Source organism: Orycteropus afer, unplaced genomic scaffold (genome assembly GCF_000298275.1).
Source record: "Orycteropus afer afer isolate SDZICR_OR568_19922 unplaced genomic scaffold, OryAfe1.0 scaffold00171, whole genome shotgun sequence".
Taxonomy (NCBI): domain Eukaryota; kingdom Metazoa; phylum Chordata; class Mammalia; order Tubulidentata; family Orycteropodidae; genus Orycteropus; species Orycteropus afer.
This window is the reverse complement of record NW_006921758.1, coordinates 7343611-7361884: the sequence shown is the minus strand read 5'-3', so window position 1 is coordinate 7361884 and position 18274 is coordinate 7343611. Positions and strand designations below refer to the sequence as shown.

The 18274-nt window shown below is 36.1% G+C and overlaps 1 protein-coding gene across 1 annotated transcript in view; it reads left to right on the top strand.

Moving 5' to 3' along the window:
* Window positions 1-18274, top strand: part of PLEKHA5 (pleckstrin homology domain containing A5) — a gene marked incomplete at its 5' end in the record, with an annotated part of 101168 nt that overhangs the window by 13867 nt on the left and 69027 nt on the right. The window lies entirely within an intron of this gene.

Below are 18274 nucleotides of genomic sequence, written 5' to 3'. Positions count from 1 at the left end.
TTGAAACCATTGACTTCGATGATGCTAGAGTCCAAGGAAACAAAGTTGTGAACAAATTACCAATTACCAATTGCATTAGTAAAATTATGACATAATTTTATGTGCTTGTGTCTACTGTCAGATAAACATCATTGACTTACAAATTTAACTCAAAGAAAATTTGGAATGTCGCCTGATTTGACATCATGTTTCACCTAACTCATAACACAATAAAACCTTTTTTTTTTAAAGACACTTTTCTTTTTATAAAACAGAAATAAATCTTTTGTGCCTTACTGCAAAGTTTCAGAGTGATCAAGAGGTTATCATAGGTTTCTGAGAAACAATATTTCATTAAAGATTTTTCAAAGTGAAACCCTAGGCTTTCTTTTTCTTTCTCAAAGCCATGTAGCTTCAGCATCAACTCAGGAATTTATTTTAATGAGATGCTTAATCCTTGCCTTCCAGGCAGATTACATAGAGGATAAAATCAATTCTTCAACTCAGTAATTAAAGAAAATTGTGTTATTTGTATAGTGAAAAACCCAATTTTTATATGCTATTTAGCATTAAAGCTTTTAAAAATTCTCATAAATTAAGGTATCAAAATTTTAGTTGCAGTAAATGAGAACTTTGACCGTATTGAATAAATTCCTTTTAATACATCTTTTTAAATTTCTTGCACTTATTATGTATCTCTTATACTACAATATTGTAAGTGGCAAAAATGAACACAACTTATTACCAGACCCAAATATTTATGTGTGTGTGTGTACATACATACACTGGTATGTGTCACTTAATGTCCATAATATGTTCTGTGAAATAGGACATTATGGAATTGGAACGTTGTGCAAACACCATATTATATACAGGAGAGAGGCACACAGGATGGTCACCAGGTGTGCCCAGGACCCACACTGCTACAGTCTCACTGAAAAACTGCATGAAAACTTGGCTCTACCACCACGGGTCCTGCATGTTCTACAAGAACTTTGCCTGGCCCCAGCCAGCCCACCCACCGCAGCATAAACTCACGAGCTAGCCAACTACTTCTTACCCCACCCCGAGTGGCTGTCTTCCCTTCCTTTCCCCCTGCCTGCCTTCTCATCCTTCCAGTGGACTTTAAACTGTTCCAGCCCCACTGCCACAGTAAAAACCACAGCTTCAGCCCTGGGCATCACATGAAGGGTGCCCAGGCCAAATGGGGCAGTAGCCTCAGTGGGGCATCCCCCTTGGTGGCTTTGGTGACATCTGTGCAGTCCCTGCCTGAGGTGAGTGCAGTAAGACAGGCAACTGTGGATGAGCACCAGGAGGACCCTTCTCCCTGCCACACCAGAACCAGAAAAGATGTGGGGCCAGAGAACTAGTGAGAAAGAAATCAGATCTCTGTACTTAGCAATGTACTTCTGCTACGTCTTGTTCTCCTATCACAGTTTCTGAACTCTTGTAAACTTCTGGGACCATGGATGTACATGCAGTCAAGCGTTGCCCCAAAGGACGTTAAGTGGCACGTACCTATAAATATATCCTTTCTCTGTGGCATAATAAGTAAGAGTCTTTAACCTTCAAATATAAGGAATATCTGTCAAATCATTTTAATATCAGAAAGTTATCTAGAAGTCTTGGAAATTAGTTTAAACCTATATACTACCAAACAATTATTGTTGAAGTAAAGTTTGTCTAGTCTATAGTTCCATTCAAACATTTACTATTTCTTATATTTTCTTGTTCTAACCTTAGATTTGCACACTGGATTTTTTTTTTTTTTTTTTTTTTTTTAGTTGGGGATCCATCCAATTTCCAGTAACTATTAAGACAGTATTTTTCTTATTTTAGATCCCATTAATGTCCATGTTATTTATCTCATTTTCTTTTGTCTTTTTTTTTTTTTTTTTTCCAATTTACCTTACCCTACCCTACCCTACCCTCCAATTCCTGGTAATCATCAAAAAAAAAATGTTTCTTTCCATGTGTAAACCTTTCCTTTACTTCTTAAAATACTGACTCCATACAGTATTTGTCATTTTGTGATTAATTTGTTTCATTCAGCATAATGTCCTCCAAGTTCCTCCATGTTATGAAGTGTTTCACAGATTCTTCATTATACTTTAGTGTTGGATAGTATTCCATTATGTGTATGTACCATACACATACATTGTTTATCCATTTATCCATTGATGGGCACGTAGGTTGTTTCCATTTCTTTGCTGTTGTAAATAGTGCTGGGATGAATATGGTTATGCATGTATCTATTCATGCCCCGGCTTTCACTTCTTTACATTATATATACCTAGTAGTGGGATCACTGGATCAAATGGTATTTCTATTTCCATTTTCTGCAGTGGTTGAACCTTTTATAGTCCTACCAGAAGTGTATGAGAGTTCCAGTCTCTCCACACCCTTGCCAGGATATGTTGTTTGTCTTGTTGAACTTTGCTATTGTAACTGCAGTGAGATGATAATCTCATTGTTGTTTGATCTGCATCTGTCTAATGGCTAATGATCAGGTGCATTTTTTCATGTGTGTATTCACTGCCTGAATATCTTATTCAGTGAAGTGTCTCTTCAAGTCCTCTGCCCACTTTTTAATTGGATTGTTTGTCTTTTTGATGTTGAGGTATGGAAGTTTCCTTTAAATTTTAACAATAAGTCCCTTGTCAGATACGTTGTTGCCAAATACTCTTCCCAGTCTGCAGGTTCTCTTTTTTACTCTTTGGAGAAATCTTTTGATGTGGGTAAGAATTTAATTTTAAGTTGAACATTTACCTCAGGTAGATCCATTCCTTGGAGAGAACAATCATGGGAGAAAGAAGGGCTGCTTGTGCAGGGAGACAGCTCAGGGGGCAGGAGTGCATGGAGAGATGGACACTGAGAAGAGGTAACTATGGGGAGGAAGTGGGAGGGGAGCTGTTGCATTGTGGTAAACTGTGGTCAGTGTCATGAGACAAAGTGTGTGTGAACTGTTGTATGGAAAGTGAATTTGCTCTGTAAATCTTCACCCAAATCACAATTTAAAAAAAAAAAAAAATTGATTTTAGAAGGTCCCAGTCATCTAATTTATCGTCTTCTCTTTGTGCATTGTTGGTTGTTTGATAGTCTATTTATGCCATAAATTAGGGACCCTAAGTCTGCCCCTATTTTGTCTTTAATGATTTTTATAGTTTAGGATTGGTTTTACATTTAGGTCTTTGGTCCATCTTGTGTATGGTATGAGGTATGGATCTTGTTTCATTTTTCTGCAAATGGATATCTACTTTTACCAGCACCATTTGTTAAAGATATAATCTTTCCCCCGTTTAATGGATTCTGGTCCTTTGTCAAGGCTTAGCTGTCCATAGGTGGATGGATCTATTTCTGGATTCTCAGTTTTGTTCCACTGGACTATGTATCTATTGTTATACCAAGAGCAGGCTGTTCTGACTACTGTGAATGTATAATAGGTTTTGAGATCAGGGAGTGTGAGATTTCCTACTTTGTTCTTCTTCAGTAGTGCTTTCCTTAACCAAGGTCTCTTTCCTTTCCATATAACATTAGTGATTGGTTTTCCTATGTCTTTAAAGAATATAGATGGAATCTGGATCAAGAGTGCATTGTATCTAAGGATTGCTTTGGGTAATATTGACATTTTCGTAGTGTTCACTCTTCCTGTCCATGAGCATGACATGTTCTTCCATTTATGTAGATTTCTTATAGCTTCTTATAGTAGTGTTATATAATTTCTTTGTATCAGTCTTTTGTGTCTCTGGTGAAATTTATTCCTAAGTATTTTATCTTTTTGGTAGCTGTCGTAAATGGTATTAGTTTTCTTATTTCCTTTCGGAGGTCTCATTGTTGATGTATGTTGACCTTGTACCCTGCCACTTTGCTGAATCCTTGAATTAGTTCCAATAGTTTTCTTGCTGATTCTTTGGGATTTTCTATATATAGGATCACATTGTCTGCAAAAGAGATAGTTTTACTTCTTCTCTATGTATTTGGATGGGTTTTCTTGCTTTACTGTCCTGGCTAGGACTTCCAGTACAATGTTGAATAGAAATGATGATACAGAGCATCATTGTCCATGTCCCATAAGCATTTCTTGTCTCCCTTTCTAGTCCATGCTCAATCTAATTTTTTATCCTCTCATTAGATGCTCAAGAATTCCAGGATCACTGTTTATATCTATTTCACTTTCTTTTTCTGCATCTCTGTTGAAGAAGGATTGGGCAGGATGTATTAACAGGACACCATCTTGTCTCTATCTCCTCATTTCTTATTTTCTTTAGTCTTAAAAAGATTTTCACTTTGTTGGAAGGGGTCTTTTTAAAACTTTTTCTAGAGCATGTGGGTCTCAGAGGCTCATTGTCAAGAAAGAATCAGTTACTCTAGATCCATTTGCATATGTTTATGTGGCCTAGATATTTTGAAAGACAAGAGATAATACTTCTTTTCTTTCTTATTTTTATAATTGGAAAGCAGTTTAGCCTTCTTTCTTCTCATTTTCAAATTAATAAAATTACTCCTTTTCCCTAAATAAAACACAGTGCATGTAGTATCTAGCTTAAAAAACAAAAAGCAAACTCACTGCCAGTGAGTCAATTCTGACTCATAGCTACCCCTATATATTACTTAAAAAGATTTTGCTTTTAAGATTTTGCTTTCAAGGTTCACATAAACATAAAAACTTATGAGAATGAATTCATTTTCATTAATTCTTAGGTATATAAGGACTGTTTATATAAGCATTTATTTATCTATCATTAAACCAATCAGAGTAAGTTCTTTGAAGGACTTATTATAATATAATAATTCCATATGGAGATAGAAAATTATTACAGTTTTTAAACCTATTTTTTACTTTGTGTGCTTTATAGGATCCTTTAGAGAGATAATTTGAAATAATTTGTCCTTTTAAAGGCCTTGTTATTCTAATCAAAATAAACTATCCTTCCTTTTCATAGATCAGTTTATATCAAGTTTTCTTAATGTAGTTATTACTAAAAGCCAACCCATCGGACGGGTACAAGGAGCAGTTTTTCATGGAAAAGGGAAAAAAAAAACTAAGTTAAATGACTGTCCCATGGGGGCACAAAAAAGAAAAACCTAGCAACTGTCAATTATGGCTTCCTGAGACAAGACAGGAACTGAGACATAAAACAAGACCAAAAAACCATACAAATTCACCTGTCTGTGAAGCCAGCTCAAAACCCAAGCATATACTCAACACCACACAAGATAAACGTATGGGGAATCCAGTTCTTAAAATGTATATAAAATTCTTGGATGAGATCAGCTCAATTCAGTGGAAAAACAGGTCCCAGATAAATTGATTATCTTGCCAGAGACTCACATGGAGGGATTTTATTCATACCCTTTGACTAAAATTGAGCTTTAAACAAAAGTTCTCCAGAACTAAACAAAAAACGTCAATTTGAATGGGAACTCATTTTCACCCAATGATCACTGAAATTCTAAATTACTTCAAGTATATTCTGCTTAGAGCATTTCTGAATATGAACCTTAAACCAGTGTACCTGTAGGGGAAAAATCCAGGCTCATTTATTAAGGATATTAAGAATCTTACTCTCTTTGGTTGAACTTTAGTTTCCCAGAGTCGAATAAAATTCCCAGTGGGGAGTCTTCCACTGGTTTGATTGAGTTTTGTTTGTTTTGTTTTGTTTACAGTGTGCCTCTGTATGAGAGTTTCCTTGTGGATGATTGGTAGTGTAGTGCTCTGACTCATCTCATGTCACAGTTCAGCCTTTCACAGGTCTCTTTCTGTCAGTGGTATATATCATTAAGGCATCTAAGATATTTAATCCATGCCCACATACTTTTGTGGCTTAAAGACTCTGGGATTCCTTTGTAACAACCATATGAAACCTTGTTTCGTTTTTTTCTGAACCTAATTCATTCTACCAGCTAGAGATCTAGTCTTTTATTTTTAAACCTTAAAGGTACTAGTCTGTCCAATTGGAAAGTACCCTATAGTGACCACTGATTTTCCAAACTGTCTAGAGTGAAGTTGTGCTAGACAGATAAGAGCATGCATGATAAGCAATGATAATGCTTGTTCATGTGCTGAGTTGGAGTCCCAGAAAGTGACTTCAAATGTCCTTTAGACACAGCATTCCCCGTTTTATAATGACAATTACAACTAACTTTTACTTGAAAGAACAAAATATATTTACAGTAAAACCCAAGTTACCAACACAAAGGAGCAGAGCTCAGGTTCAAGAGTTTCTTTTGCTTTTGTTTGTTTTTACCTTAAAACAATTCCTGAGAATTTGCATAGGCAGAGAGCCCAGAGTAACTTAGCAGATATCATGCCCTTCTCCAGTGGATGCCTCAGGGACTGTGAAAGACAACGGAACCTTCAAGGAATGACAAGGAAGAAAATCTCGTACTCTGTTAGGAGTGAAAGAATAATTATTGAAGAATAATACAGCTTGAACTGGGCAGGGGTAAATAAAAATACAAAGCAATCCATTGTTCAGGTGGAGAAACTCAAACCACACTCATTGCCATCAAGTGGATTCTAACAGGACAGGGTAGAACTGCCCCATCAGGTTTTCAGTACTGTAATCTTTCTTTCACAGAGTGGCTGATAGATTTGAACCACTGACCTTTTTAGGTTACCAGCCTAGTGCTTAACCCTTGTGCCATGAAGGCTCATGTTCAGATAGAAAGAGGAGTCTACTTTCATAGACAATAAGGAAAGGTAGGAGGTCAATGATTGATTTTAGGTAAGATCAGCTTCAGCTTGAAGTCTTTTGAAATGTAATGGTTATTCATTTTCCTAGGAAGGAGTGAGTTACTGCCTAAGTCAGTGACAACAGCTGGTTCGGTTACACAGATTATGATTAGTTATACATGATTGTAGTCTTGGACTCATTCTCTCCAATAACAAATTTGTTTACGTCTTGACCTTTTGTTTCCTGGGAATACATGTTGGTCCCATCATTCTTAAGTCTGAAACAAGTGCCTTTACTTTGAAACTTTTCTTTTTATAATAGTATTTTTAAAATGTGTGGATTCTTATACAAAAGATATTTTCAATTTTATTTCAATCTATTTTAGAGTTGATTTACCTGTTGTTGTTGTTATGTGCCGTCGATTCAGCCCCGACTCATAGTGACCCCCCCTTGGGTTTCCGAGTCAGTATCACTGTGGAAGTAGATTGCCCCATTTTCCTTCTGAGGAGTGGCTGGTGGGTTTGAACCACCAGCCTTCTGGTTAGCAGTCAAGTGCCTTAAGCACTATGCTACCAGAGCTCCTACTCATGGCGAAAACAAATACCCTTTTGACAAACAGATAGTTTGTCTCCTACAAATTGTATATTTTTTGTATCATTAAAATATTTGCAAAGAATATGGCAGCATTGAGGATGAGAAAGACAGAGAGAGTTACATGGGCAGTGCAAACAACAAATATGAACCCCTTTGTAAATACAATACTGAGTTGTCAATGAAAGCAAACATGGGTATAGGGACGGATAGATGGGTGAACAAGCTAAACAATTATGTATGTCTAAATAGAGAGTGTATCCAAGATCATATACAGGGTTGGCAGACAATGGGCCTCTCGAAGAGTATGAAGGGATGGACACTGGGAGGAGGTAACTATGGGGAGGAAGTGGGAGGGGAGCTGCTGCATTGTAAATTTTGGTCAATGACATGAGACAAAGTATATGTGAACTGCTGTATGAAAAGTGAATTTACTCTGTAAATCTTCACCCAAATCCTAATTAAAAAAAAAAAAAAATTTGCAAAGAGAAAATGTGAGCATTTCAAATATGTGGCCATAACAAAGTATCTTTACAAAATGGATCCTGAGTTCTTTCAGTATTTCCTGTTGTATGTGGATGCCAGGAATAAAGATGGTAGAATCAACTAATAGTATATAGCTTGAAGTTAAAGGAGAAAAAGGGCCATTTAACAAAGAATGTAAGTTTAGGGACTGAAGTAAAAATCAGTTCTGTAAATTCACCCAGTAGCCAAGTCTCCATGGCACTGGTTTTAAAAGGATTTTAATTAAAAAAAAAGTCAAAGTCCCTTAGATGTAAAAGGTTTTGGAAAAGCAGAAACCCAGTTTTTCAAACTTTCATTCAGAATATACAACAGGCATATTGCTCATAATGGTAGTTTAAAATTTTATTTATTTATTTATTTATTAACAATTTAAATGAGATTGTGAGTCAAGAGATTACCCTCCCAGTTACAAAAAGAGTTCCTTTTGTTTTGCTGGGTGCAGGATCTTCTCATACTTTTCTCAGTAAAAGATCTTACGCTGGTAGCATAGTGCCTAAGGCACTTGACTGCTAACCAGAAGGCTGGCGGTTCAAACCCACCAGCCACTCCTCGAAAAGAAGGTTGGGCAATCTACTACCATAGTGATACCGCCTCGGAAACCCAAGGAGGGGTTGCTATGAGTCAGGTCTGACTCCAAGGTACATAACAACAACAACAGGATTCCTGTACCAGTACTGACTGCATCAGCCAGTTTAGGAATACTTTTTAAAGGGAGTGCTAGATTTAAGAGTATCATTGATTCTTCTGAATAAAGGATTATAGTAATATTCTTCCAAGTTTTGCTTTTAGAAAAATATATGTGACACGGACAGTTTATTCAGATTACTGGTAAATTTTTCACAAGTAATAGATCTCAATATTTTGGCTGCCCTACCCAATTATAAAGAGAGTTATTTAAATTCATCCCTTACAAAAGTCACTTTAACTTTCTCTGCTTCCTCTTAAACAATGAGCAGTTTTAATAGGTAATCATACCCTTCAATCTTGGATTCTTACACTTTCAGATGTGCCTAGAGTGAGAGTGGAAAGCATTTACATTGTCATCTAAATGACATGTTTATATAAAGACTCCCTCATTCCCCAAAGCTTCACTCTAGGCATGTCAAATTTCTTGAGCATTTTACTTTTGCCACACATCTTAAAAGTTCATTGATTTAGACCCCGGCCATTTTTAAGAAATGGATTCTTCAGAGTTTTTTGCTATTGTTCAGGCAAATTCACAACTTAAAAAAATCTTTTTCCAAGAAGTCATTAAGAACTCAGAAAAGGCCATTTTCCATTTAAATGGAAAATTACAGCACAGAGACCAGTCTTCTCATTACTTATGGAGGGACAAAAGCTCCGTAGGGCAGATAGAAATCACCCAGATTGCATAGAATACAGACTTATGGAAACTCTTTTACAAGTCAGAACTTAAACAAATAGTTTTCCTTTAGGGGAATACGATCCAGATCAAAGGGAAAAAATCTACTTTTTTTATTAGTCTAGAGGTTTTTAATTTATTGTTAAATATGATGATCAGTAGTCATATTTGGCTATTTAAATTAATTACAGTTTCTCAGTCACACTAATCACTTTTCAAGTGCTCAGTAGTCACATGTGGCCAGTGACTACCGTAGTGCTGTACTACACAGACATAGAATATTTCCATCATCTCAGAAAGTTCTGATAGGCAGTGCTGCTTTTAAGAGCAATTAAGCCTAAGCGACTACCTAACCACTTTTTATACCAAAGAAGGTATTAACTTCTGCCAAGAATAGAGTAAATGAATGACACCATAACTTTGCCCACTACTAATCTCTCTCCTTCCTGCCCCTCTATCCCAAAAAATTATTCAGGAGTGTTTACCTTATGAGTTAGAATATACTCTTCCTTCTGCATAGTCTACAAAGATAGAGACTTTGAAACAGATATTTAGAAGTTGTTCCATAACAGAACAACTGACCATTGAAAATGGATTTCCTAGCAACCCAGATTCCTTGTGATTCTGCAGAGTCCACTAATATCATTACTAATGGGATTTAGTTCACTGTTTTAAAAGGGTTAAGTAACTCTTAAGACTATGTTTTTATATGTTGTACAAGAACAACCAAGATAATATTTTAATCTAGTTGTAATACTCACATTTAGATACTTTGTTTGAAATATTTCATCTTTTGATTGTTACACAGTTATCTCAACCAACACCTCCACACAATCCATTGGGACCTTGAAAAATCCCTTCATCATGGTGGTTACTTGAATTAGTTCCAGAGTGGGAACTGGTTCTCAAGTCTTCTTTGTTATTAGAACTACCAGTGTATCTTAAAGACAAAAAGAAAGTACAGCTGACCTTCTGTTAAGGATGATGAAACATTTGGAAATGGACAGTAGGAATGATTGCAAAACATGATGAACATAAGTAATGTCCCTGAGTTGTACACTTAAAAATGATTGAGTTGGCAAATATTTTATATAATTATGTTCACCATGTTGTGCAGCAACTGACACCACGATCCATTTTTTTTTTTTTTTTCCATTGCCATTAATAGAAACTCAGTATCCCTTTAAAATTATTGCTCATTTCCCCCTCCCACCAACCCTGGTAACCAATAGTCAACCTTTGCCAGTATGCATTTACTTATTCTAGATATCTCATATAAGTAAGATCATACATTAGTTGACCTTTTGTGTCTGACTTACTTTACTCAGCATGTTTTTGAGGTTTATCCACGTCGTAGCATGTATTATAATTTCATTCCTCTTTATAACAGAGCAACATTCCATTGTATGTATGTACCATATTTTGTTTATCCATTCATCCATTCATCAATTTTGGATTGTTACCATCCTTTGGCTATTGTGAATACTGCTGCAATGAACATTTTTATACAAGTGTCTCTTGGAATCCCTGCTTTCAGTTCTTTGAGGAAGAACGTAGGATTGAATGACTGGATCATAGGGTAAATCTCTGTTTAACTTCTTAAGAAACCACCAAACTGTTTTCCACATAGGCTGCACAATTTTGTATTCCTACCTGCAATGCACAAAGGTTCCAGTTTCTCCACATCCTCATAGTTATTTGTTGCTTTTTGTTTTTCTGATAATAGCCATCATAGTATGTGTGAGGTAGTACTTCATTGTGGGTGTAATTTACATTTTTATAATGACTAATGATGTTGAACTCACTTGCTCATTTCTCATTGGATTTTCTTTTGTTGTTGATTTGTAGTTCTTAATATAGTCTGACTATTCTCAAATATTCTCTCTTATCCTTTTAGTGGTTTACAATATACATTTTCATTTTTATTATTATAAAATAATGGACCTTTTGTAATAACTTTATAGCTTGGCAGTTAACTGAAACCTAAACCTATGTTACTTGCTACTTGAAAGAAGAAATTAAAGTAAGAATCAAAGTATTGAACTCTTTTTTTAAAACTTCTACATGTAATAGTTAGTCTTTCAGTCACTGTGATTCCTCAAAACAACTATGTAGGCTGTTAACCCCACTATTTTAGTGGTTACCAGAAGATAATTGCAGGATATTACTTTTCTTAAGAACTTGAACACCAAGTGACAAGGAGCTCTTGGAGCATTAAGTATTAGATTTTTTATGTCATACTTTACTTCAAAAATTATTATAAAGTTTACAGAGCAAAAAACAGATAAAATGTGCTGTTTAATTTTAAGTTGCAGAAACAAATCATTTTCTAAGTATTAAAATATAGAATAATATATCAGAAATATATATATATTTGTAGTTAGAAATAATATATCAGACAAAGGAGCTCTGGTAGCATAGTGCCTAAGGCACTTGACTGCTAACCAGAAGGCTGGAGGTTCAAACCCACCAGCCATTCCTTGGAAGGAAGGTTGGGCAATTTACTTCCATAATGATACTGCCTGGGAAACCCAAGGAGGGGTCGCTATGAGTCAGGTCTGACTCGACGGCACATAACAACAACAACAACAACATATCAGACATGACATATTGAAAGAAACCAATAGCCTGTTTTCTAGGACATATTTAAGGATAAAGCAGGTGTAGTATTTCCAATTCCGTAAACATGGAAAGAATAAAGTTTCAATTAGATCATTGGAATTGTTGAATAGAGACAAAATCCTCTTATTATGTGTAATCCTGATGATTGTATTTAGTTGGCTTTAGCTTTGGATGCCATATGCAAGGAGAGAGCAGCCACATGCAGAACCACTTACCTGTTTTGATCATTCTCCAATTCACTGCCCAAACATCCTAAGAGCCTTTGGTTAGGCCCAAACATCCTAAGAGCCTTTGGTTAAGCCAGTGTAATACCCAAGAGAATTCTGAAAGGGTCACACATTTCTGCCACAGGAATCTTTATATCAGCCTGTCACTGTGATGATTTAATTATATACTCTACATCAGAGGTTCCCAGTTTCCATGTTAGAATTATCTTGGAAGCAAGGTGTCCGTATTCCTTTAGAGCTTCCCAAGTGATTCTAAGTGTACTGCCAATGTTGAGAAACCACTGGTCTAAATAAACTTGAGTTTGGGTTTCTGAAACAGCCAGTAATTAAAAGGAAAAAGTATATATGTATATAAAGATACTCATATGTATTAGCACATGCATCGAATAACTTTTTAAATTAATATTACTTTCAGTAAATATTTTATGTGGATATACACGTAAGACAGTAAAGTTAGTGAGAACACTTCTCTAGATCAGGACCTCTGTAAATGTAAGCTCAGTGGACAAGAGGATTCCAATGGATTTTTTTCTCTCTTAACTCCCAGCCTAGAGCATGCTATGAAAACAAGGTGCAATAATGGATTTTCCTAGCCTCTGTAGGTCATCAAATGATAGTTGCAAGAGAATATGACTGTCCCAGTAATTCAGTTTATGTCATGTTTATATATTATTTTATCCTTTACTAGTCAGTCAGTTCTGCTTTCTCATTATTATAAAAGCACTATCTGCCCATTGATTAAAATTTACAAATGTAGAGAAATATAAAGAAAAAAAAAAAGTATTGTGCCATAATCCAGAATACTTGCTGCTAACATTTTTCATTCCCTTTTTTTGTACTAATTTTTCAACTCCTGAGATACTTTCTAACTTCAGTATGATAGCATTTGATTAAGTTTAAATTTTTTTACAATAAAAAGTAAATAGTCAATTACACTGAAACATGTGAGAGCCAAACTCAGTAGGACTGCCTTGTTTTTCTGCTTCTCACAACTTTTCCACCTTTGACAGGGTGCAGTCTTACCACTTTTCTTTCACTCTCCATTAATAGAATGTTTGAGTTTTCCTTCTCTGGCATATGTTTCTGCTCTATATAGGTTTCGGCTTTCACAAGTCTTACTGTATAATTTTTTAAAGGACATTTTTCCAGAGTGTTTTCTGAGGCACTCTGCAGCTTGTTCACTTTAAAAATATTAATTTTGCTTTTCTATTTTTATTCCTACACCAGTTTCTTCTTGGCAAAGATCCCTTCTCAATGACTTACTATTTAATGATCTTTGATGTATAAGTTAAACAGAAATATTTTAAAATCACAAACTAGGATTCCCTTTATATACAAGCATATTTACCTTCTCAAATATCCCACCAAATAAATCAGGTTGATTACCTTTGCAGAAACCATATTGCCCATCTCTCCCTTTTTAAATAAATTTTCGAGGAGTTCCAGTAAGATGGCAGAATAGGCAGAAAGACTGCATAGATCCTCTTCAGCAAAGAAAAGGGGAACCAATTAACACAGATACAGAAGATAAGAAGATAATCCTGGACCCCTGAGCCTTGAAGGGAAAGATACAGAAGTGGACCAAACTCCAACTAGCAGAAGAATTTGCATGAAAATACCAAAAACGGAGACATACAGAGCTGCGGTCTGGCAGCGATCCTGACAGCACAAACAGTGTGGATATTGCCGAGTGGTGGTAGGACCTAAGAATTAACCTAAAAATCAGCCCTGCTAGCCAGGGACTGCATGGAGCACAGCTCTGGTGGCTGGGAAATAAAAGGGGAAGCAGCAAAGAGGAAGGCAGGCTGAGCTGTGAACTTTTGTCTGCCTGGAGGGCACAGCCATCTTGAATGTGTACAAGTGGCTTGACTATTTTGGATATTTAAAGTGACAGCATTCTCCCAGATTCCAGGGCTTAAAAACAGGCTCCACTTGCCAGGAACCCCAAGGACATTCTGGACCCCAACGAGTGGAAAGCTGAGACATTCCACTTGTTACTCTTATACCCCACACCCTCTTGGTGAACCCGGAGGCACGGCCATCTCTCACTCCCACCCACTTTCTGGGCCAGCAGGAATTCCATCCCAGTCTGTGTGCTCTGACAGAACCTGAGTGTCCTGCCCTGCCCTGCCCCGATTTTTTGTTTGTTTGTTTCTGTTTTCTGTTTTTCAGTTTGTTTTTGTCTATTTTAAAACTACTATTATTATTATTACTGTTGTCCTTTTTACTATTATTCTTTATTTTTCCCCTCCCAGGTTCTGGTTTTCAGCTTTTTTTCTTTTCCCGTTTCTGGTTGCAATTTTTATTATCTCTTTCTTGTTAACCCCGTTCCTTTTTTTCCTTTTTGCGTTTTTCCCTTTTTTTGTCTTCATTATTCTCCTTCTCTACCTTTTTTATCTTATTATCCTCTCCCCAGATATTGCAGAGTTTGGGGTTTTTTTTTTTGTTTTTCTTTTTCTTTTTTTATTTTTTTGGTTACTGCTCCTGTGTGATTACATGGAGTTTTTTTTTTGTCCATTTGCTTTTACTTTTTTGATGGTTATTCAATTGTTATTTTTGTCTAACTGAGTGGAATACAGCAACAGTCCCCCTATGACACAACTACACCCACACCTCCTGCAGCTTCACTTACTGGGTGAGAGCCATCACTTCCTTCTCCACCAATAGGCCAACAATAAACAATGACCAAGAAGAGCCTGACTCACCCTTGACAGCTCTTCACAAACAGTTAACAGAGATCTAAATACAACACCACCACATGTCTTAGAGACAACAGACCATCACAGTCCACACAAAGAAGCAAGATAAAGTGGTAGAAACAAGGGAGCAGGATATAGACCCAGAGCACATCCCTGAGGAAGAAGCAGCATTGGAACTCTCTGATAAGGAATTCAAAAGAATTATATTTAGTTATTTTCAAAGGATTGAGAGACAGACCAAAGAAAACACAGACAAAACTCTAGAAGAATTTTGGAAGAAAATACAAAAACAAAATGACAAAATAAATGAAAAATTAGAAATTATTCTAAATCTCCAGATAGAAATCCAGAAGATTAATACTAAATTGTCAGAAATAGATAACACATTAAAAGGGCAAAGGAGTAGAACTGATGCAATGGAAGACAGAATTAATGAGATTGAAGACAAATACCTGAATACTTCTTTGGAAAAGGATCAATCAGAAAAAAAGATCAAAACAAAATGAAGAAAGCCTAAGGGTCATGTGGGATACCATCAAAAGGAATAACCTTTTTAAATAAATTTTCAAGCCTAGAGTCTGAATGTTAGTTATTATTCTATACTATTTCAAAACTCCACTTAGAGGCATGAGCCATACCAACAGACCTAATGATTGGAATCAGTGGCCAATTTATAGTTTCAGATTTCCAGGACTTGACCAGGAAGTTCAGTTTGCCATTTAGTATCCTTCACATTTGGATACTACCTGATCTCCATTATTTCCTAAATATTCATGATCCCATTTGTTTACCCCAGTGATATTTGAGCCAGGTAGTCTTTGGTCTAATTTCCATGATATGCTATTTAATAATAGCAATTATAGATGATACTGCTTAGCAAATTAAAACAAAAAAGAATACTAAAAATGGATTTTATGTATCATATGAAGTATGTCATTGTAGTGAACAGTAGTGTCAAACAAAAAAACAGCCATTCTTTATTCTAAGGTCAACATTTGATTAAGAGGAAATAATTAACCATCCCTCATAAAACATAGATGACACATTGAAATATAAGGAGGCCTTCAGTTTCTGTAATAGAATTTTTTTGCTCCTGATATAAAATTTGTAGTTGTGTATTTATGTTACTTCTCAACATTGTAAATCTTAATCATATATTACATATTAATTTATTTGTTTGCCTTGTACATGAGATGTTACCTACATATAAATGACTTAGTCCTTTATTGGAAGACATTGGAAGGAAAAAATAAGAAAGTTTAACTTATGTGTGGTTCCAAATTCCTCAATATTTAATTGGCCTGTAGAACAGATAAAACTTACCTGCACTTTAAAAAGTCAGATCATTAGTTGCTTTGGGCAGAGGAAAAAGTAGAGTTTGATAGTAAAAGGATATAAGAGAGTTTTCTAGGTAGATGGAAATGTTCTCTATCTTGATTGTAGTGGTTACATGGGTATATACTTTTGTCTGGTATCTGGGCTGTACATGTAAAATATGTTAATTTAGTACTCAATGAAGTTGATTTAAAACAAAACAAAAAAACTCCTTTGTCATGGGACCAGAACTGGATGGTGTCCAGTTTATTATTTATTATTGAATATTTAGATCAAAGACTATAGAAGTATCCTCACCAAAAAGGGGGAAAATGCAGGCAGAATTTCAGATTTTCATGGACTCTAGATTTCCAGAAGTGATGAAGGTTGGATGAACCCCTGAAACTATTATCTATTTAACTTAGTTATAAACTTAGTTATCTATTTCTGTTTTAACAGAAGTACCGCACGTGGATGACTTTAACAGATAGAAATTTATTCTCTCACAGTTTAGGAGGCTAGAGGTCCAAATCCAAGACACCGACTCTTAGGGGAAGGCAGTCCCTCTGCCAGCTCACAGTTTAGGAAGAAGGTCTTTGTCTCCTTTCAACATCTGTGAGCCTGGCATTCCTTGGAGACCTCCACAAGTCTCCACACAGATCTTCCCCTGAGTCTAAGAGGTTCTTAGAGGGACCCCAGGTCCAAAGGGCACACACTGCTCCCACCTCATCTTTCTTGGTAGTTGTCAGGACCCTCAACCTCTGGTGGCTTGTTTGTCATTGTTGTTGCTGTTAGGTGCTGTCAAGTCGGCTCCGACTCATAGCGAACCTACATACCTACATATAACAGTCTGAAATACTGCCCCTTCCTGTGCCAGCCCCACAAATACTTGCTATACCTGAGTCCATCGTTGCAGCCATTGTGTCAGTCCATCTTGTTGAGGGCCTTCCCCTTTTTCATTGACCCTCCACTTTACCAAGCATGATATCCTCCTCCAGGGAATGGTGCTTCTGGCAACATGACCAAAGTAGGTCACATGAAGTCTGGCCATTCTTGCTTCCAAGGAGCATTCCCACTGGCTTGTTTAATCTCTTTTAGATCTCAAGATGCAGCCTAACCTTGTAGATTGTATCCTGTTGTTAACTGTCTCTGCTCATGCTTCATTAACATCAATAGAGGTTAAGATTTACAACACATAGGATATTTACATCAGATCACAATATGGCAGATAATTACATAATACTGAGAATCATGACTTAGCCAAGTTGACACATTTTGGAGAGACAGAATTCATTGCATGACACTATTGCCCTGAGATCATCTTTAAACCTTAACCCAAAGATACCCTTTAAAGTCTTCTTAAATTATAGTTTAACTTTAACTAGTTTGTTTTGTTGTTACTGTTGTTGTTGTTGTTGTTTTTAAAAAGGGTCTGCCTTGAGTGTTATGCTCTTTTAAGAATTGTTGTTATTGTTATGTGCCGTCAAGTCATCTCTGACTCCTAATGACCCCTCATTGGGTTTCCAAGGCAGTATCTTGATGGAAGTAGATTGCCCAACCTTCCTGCCGAGGAGTGGCTGGTGGGTTTGAACCACCAAACTTCTGGTCAGCAGTCAAGTGCCTTAGGCACTACACTACCAGAGCTCCCATCCAGGTGGTATCAGATTGACAAGAGCAACTCAAACCATTAGGGGTCAGTGAATTTATGTTAATGAGAGAGTAACAACTCAGAAAAGGAAAGTTAGAATGATTGCACAACTTGAAGAATGTAATCATTGTCACTAAAGGGTACATGTAGAAATTGTTGAATTGGTGTATGTTTTACTAGGTGCATTTTCAACAACAAAACAGATAAAAAAAAGCTAACACATAAAAACTATGAGTACATGGATTAAAAGTAAAACTCTTTTCATTGGACTGTTGTTAAAGGTGCGCATGTTTTTCAATGTCAGTTGACTAAAAAGTAGATTAAACCAGTGATAGGAGGTTTTTACTTTGCAAGCAAAACAGATTTTATTGACATGAAACATTGGTAGGCCGAAACTAGGCTAAAAATAAAATTGTCTAGAAATACAGTTTTCAAGATTTAGTTCTTAATGTTACACATTTACGAATATTAGTAAAATTTGTTGTAGATTTACCTGTCAGTAAATAAACATTTGCAAACTGCAGTAGAACTACTTGTTTTCTATAATGTGGAGAATGAAAAATTATGTAAACTAAATGTCACAAATTGCCATAAAAAAAAACAGACCTGACACCTTAGGAATGATTTTT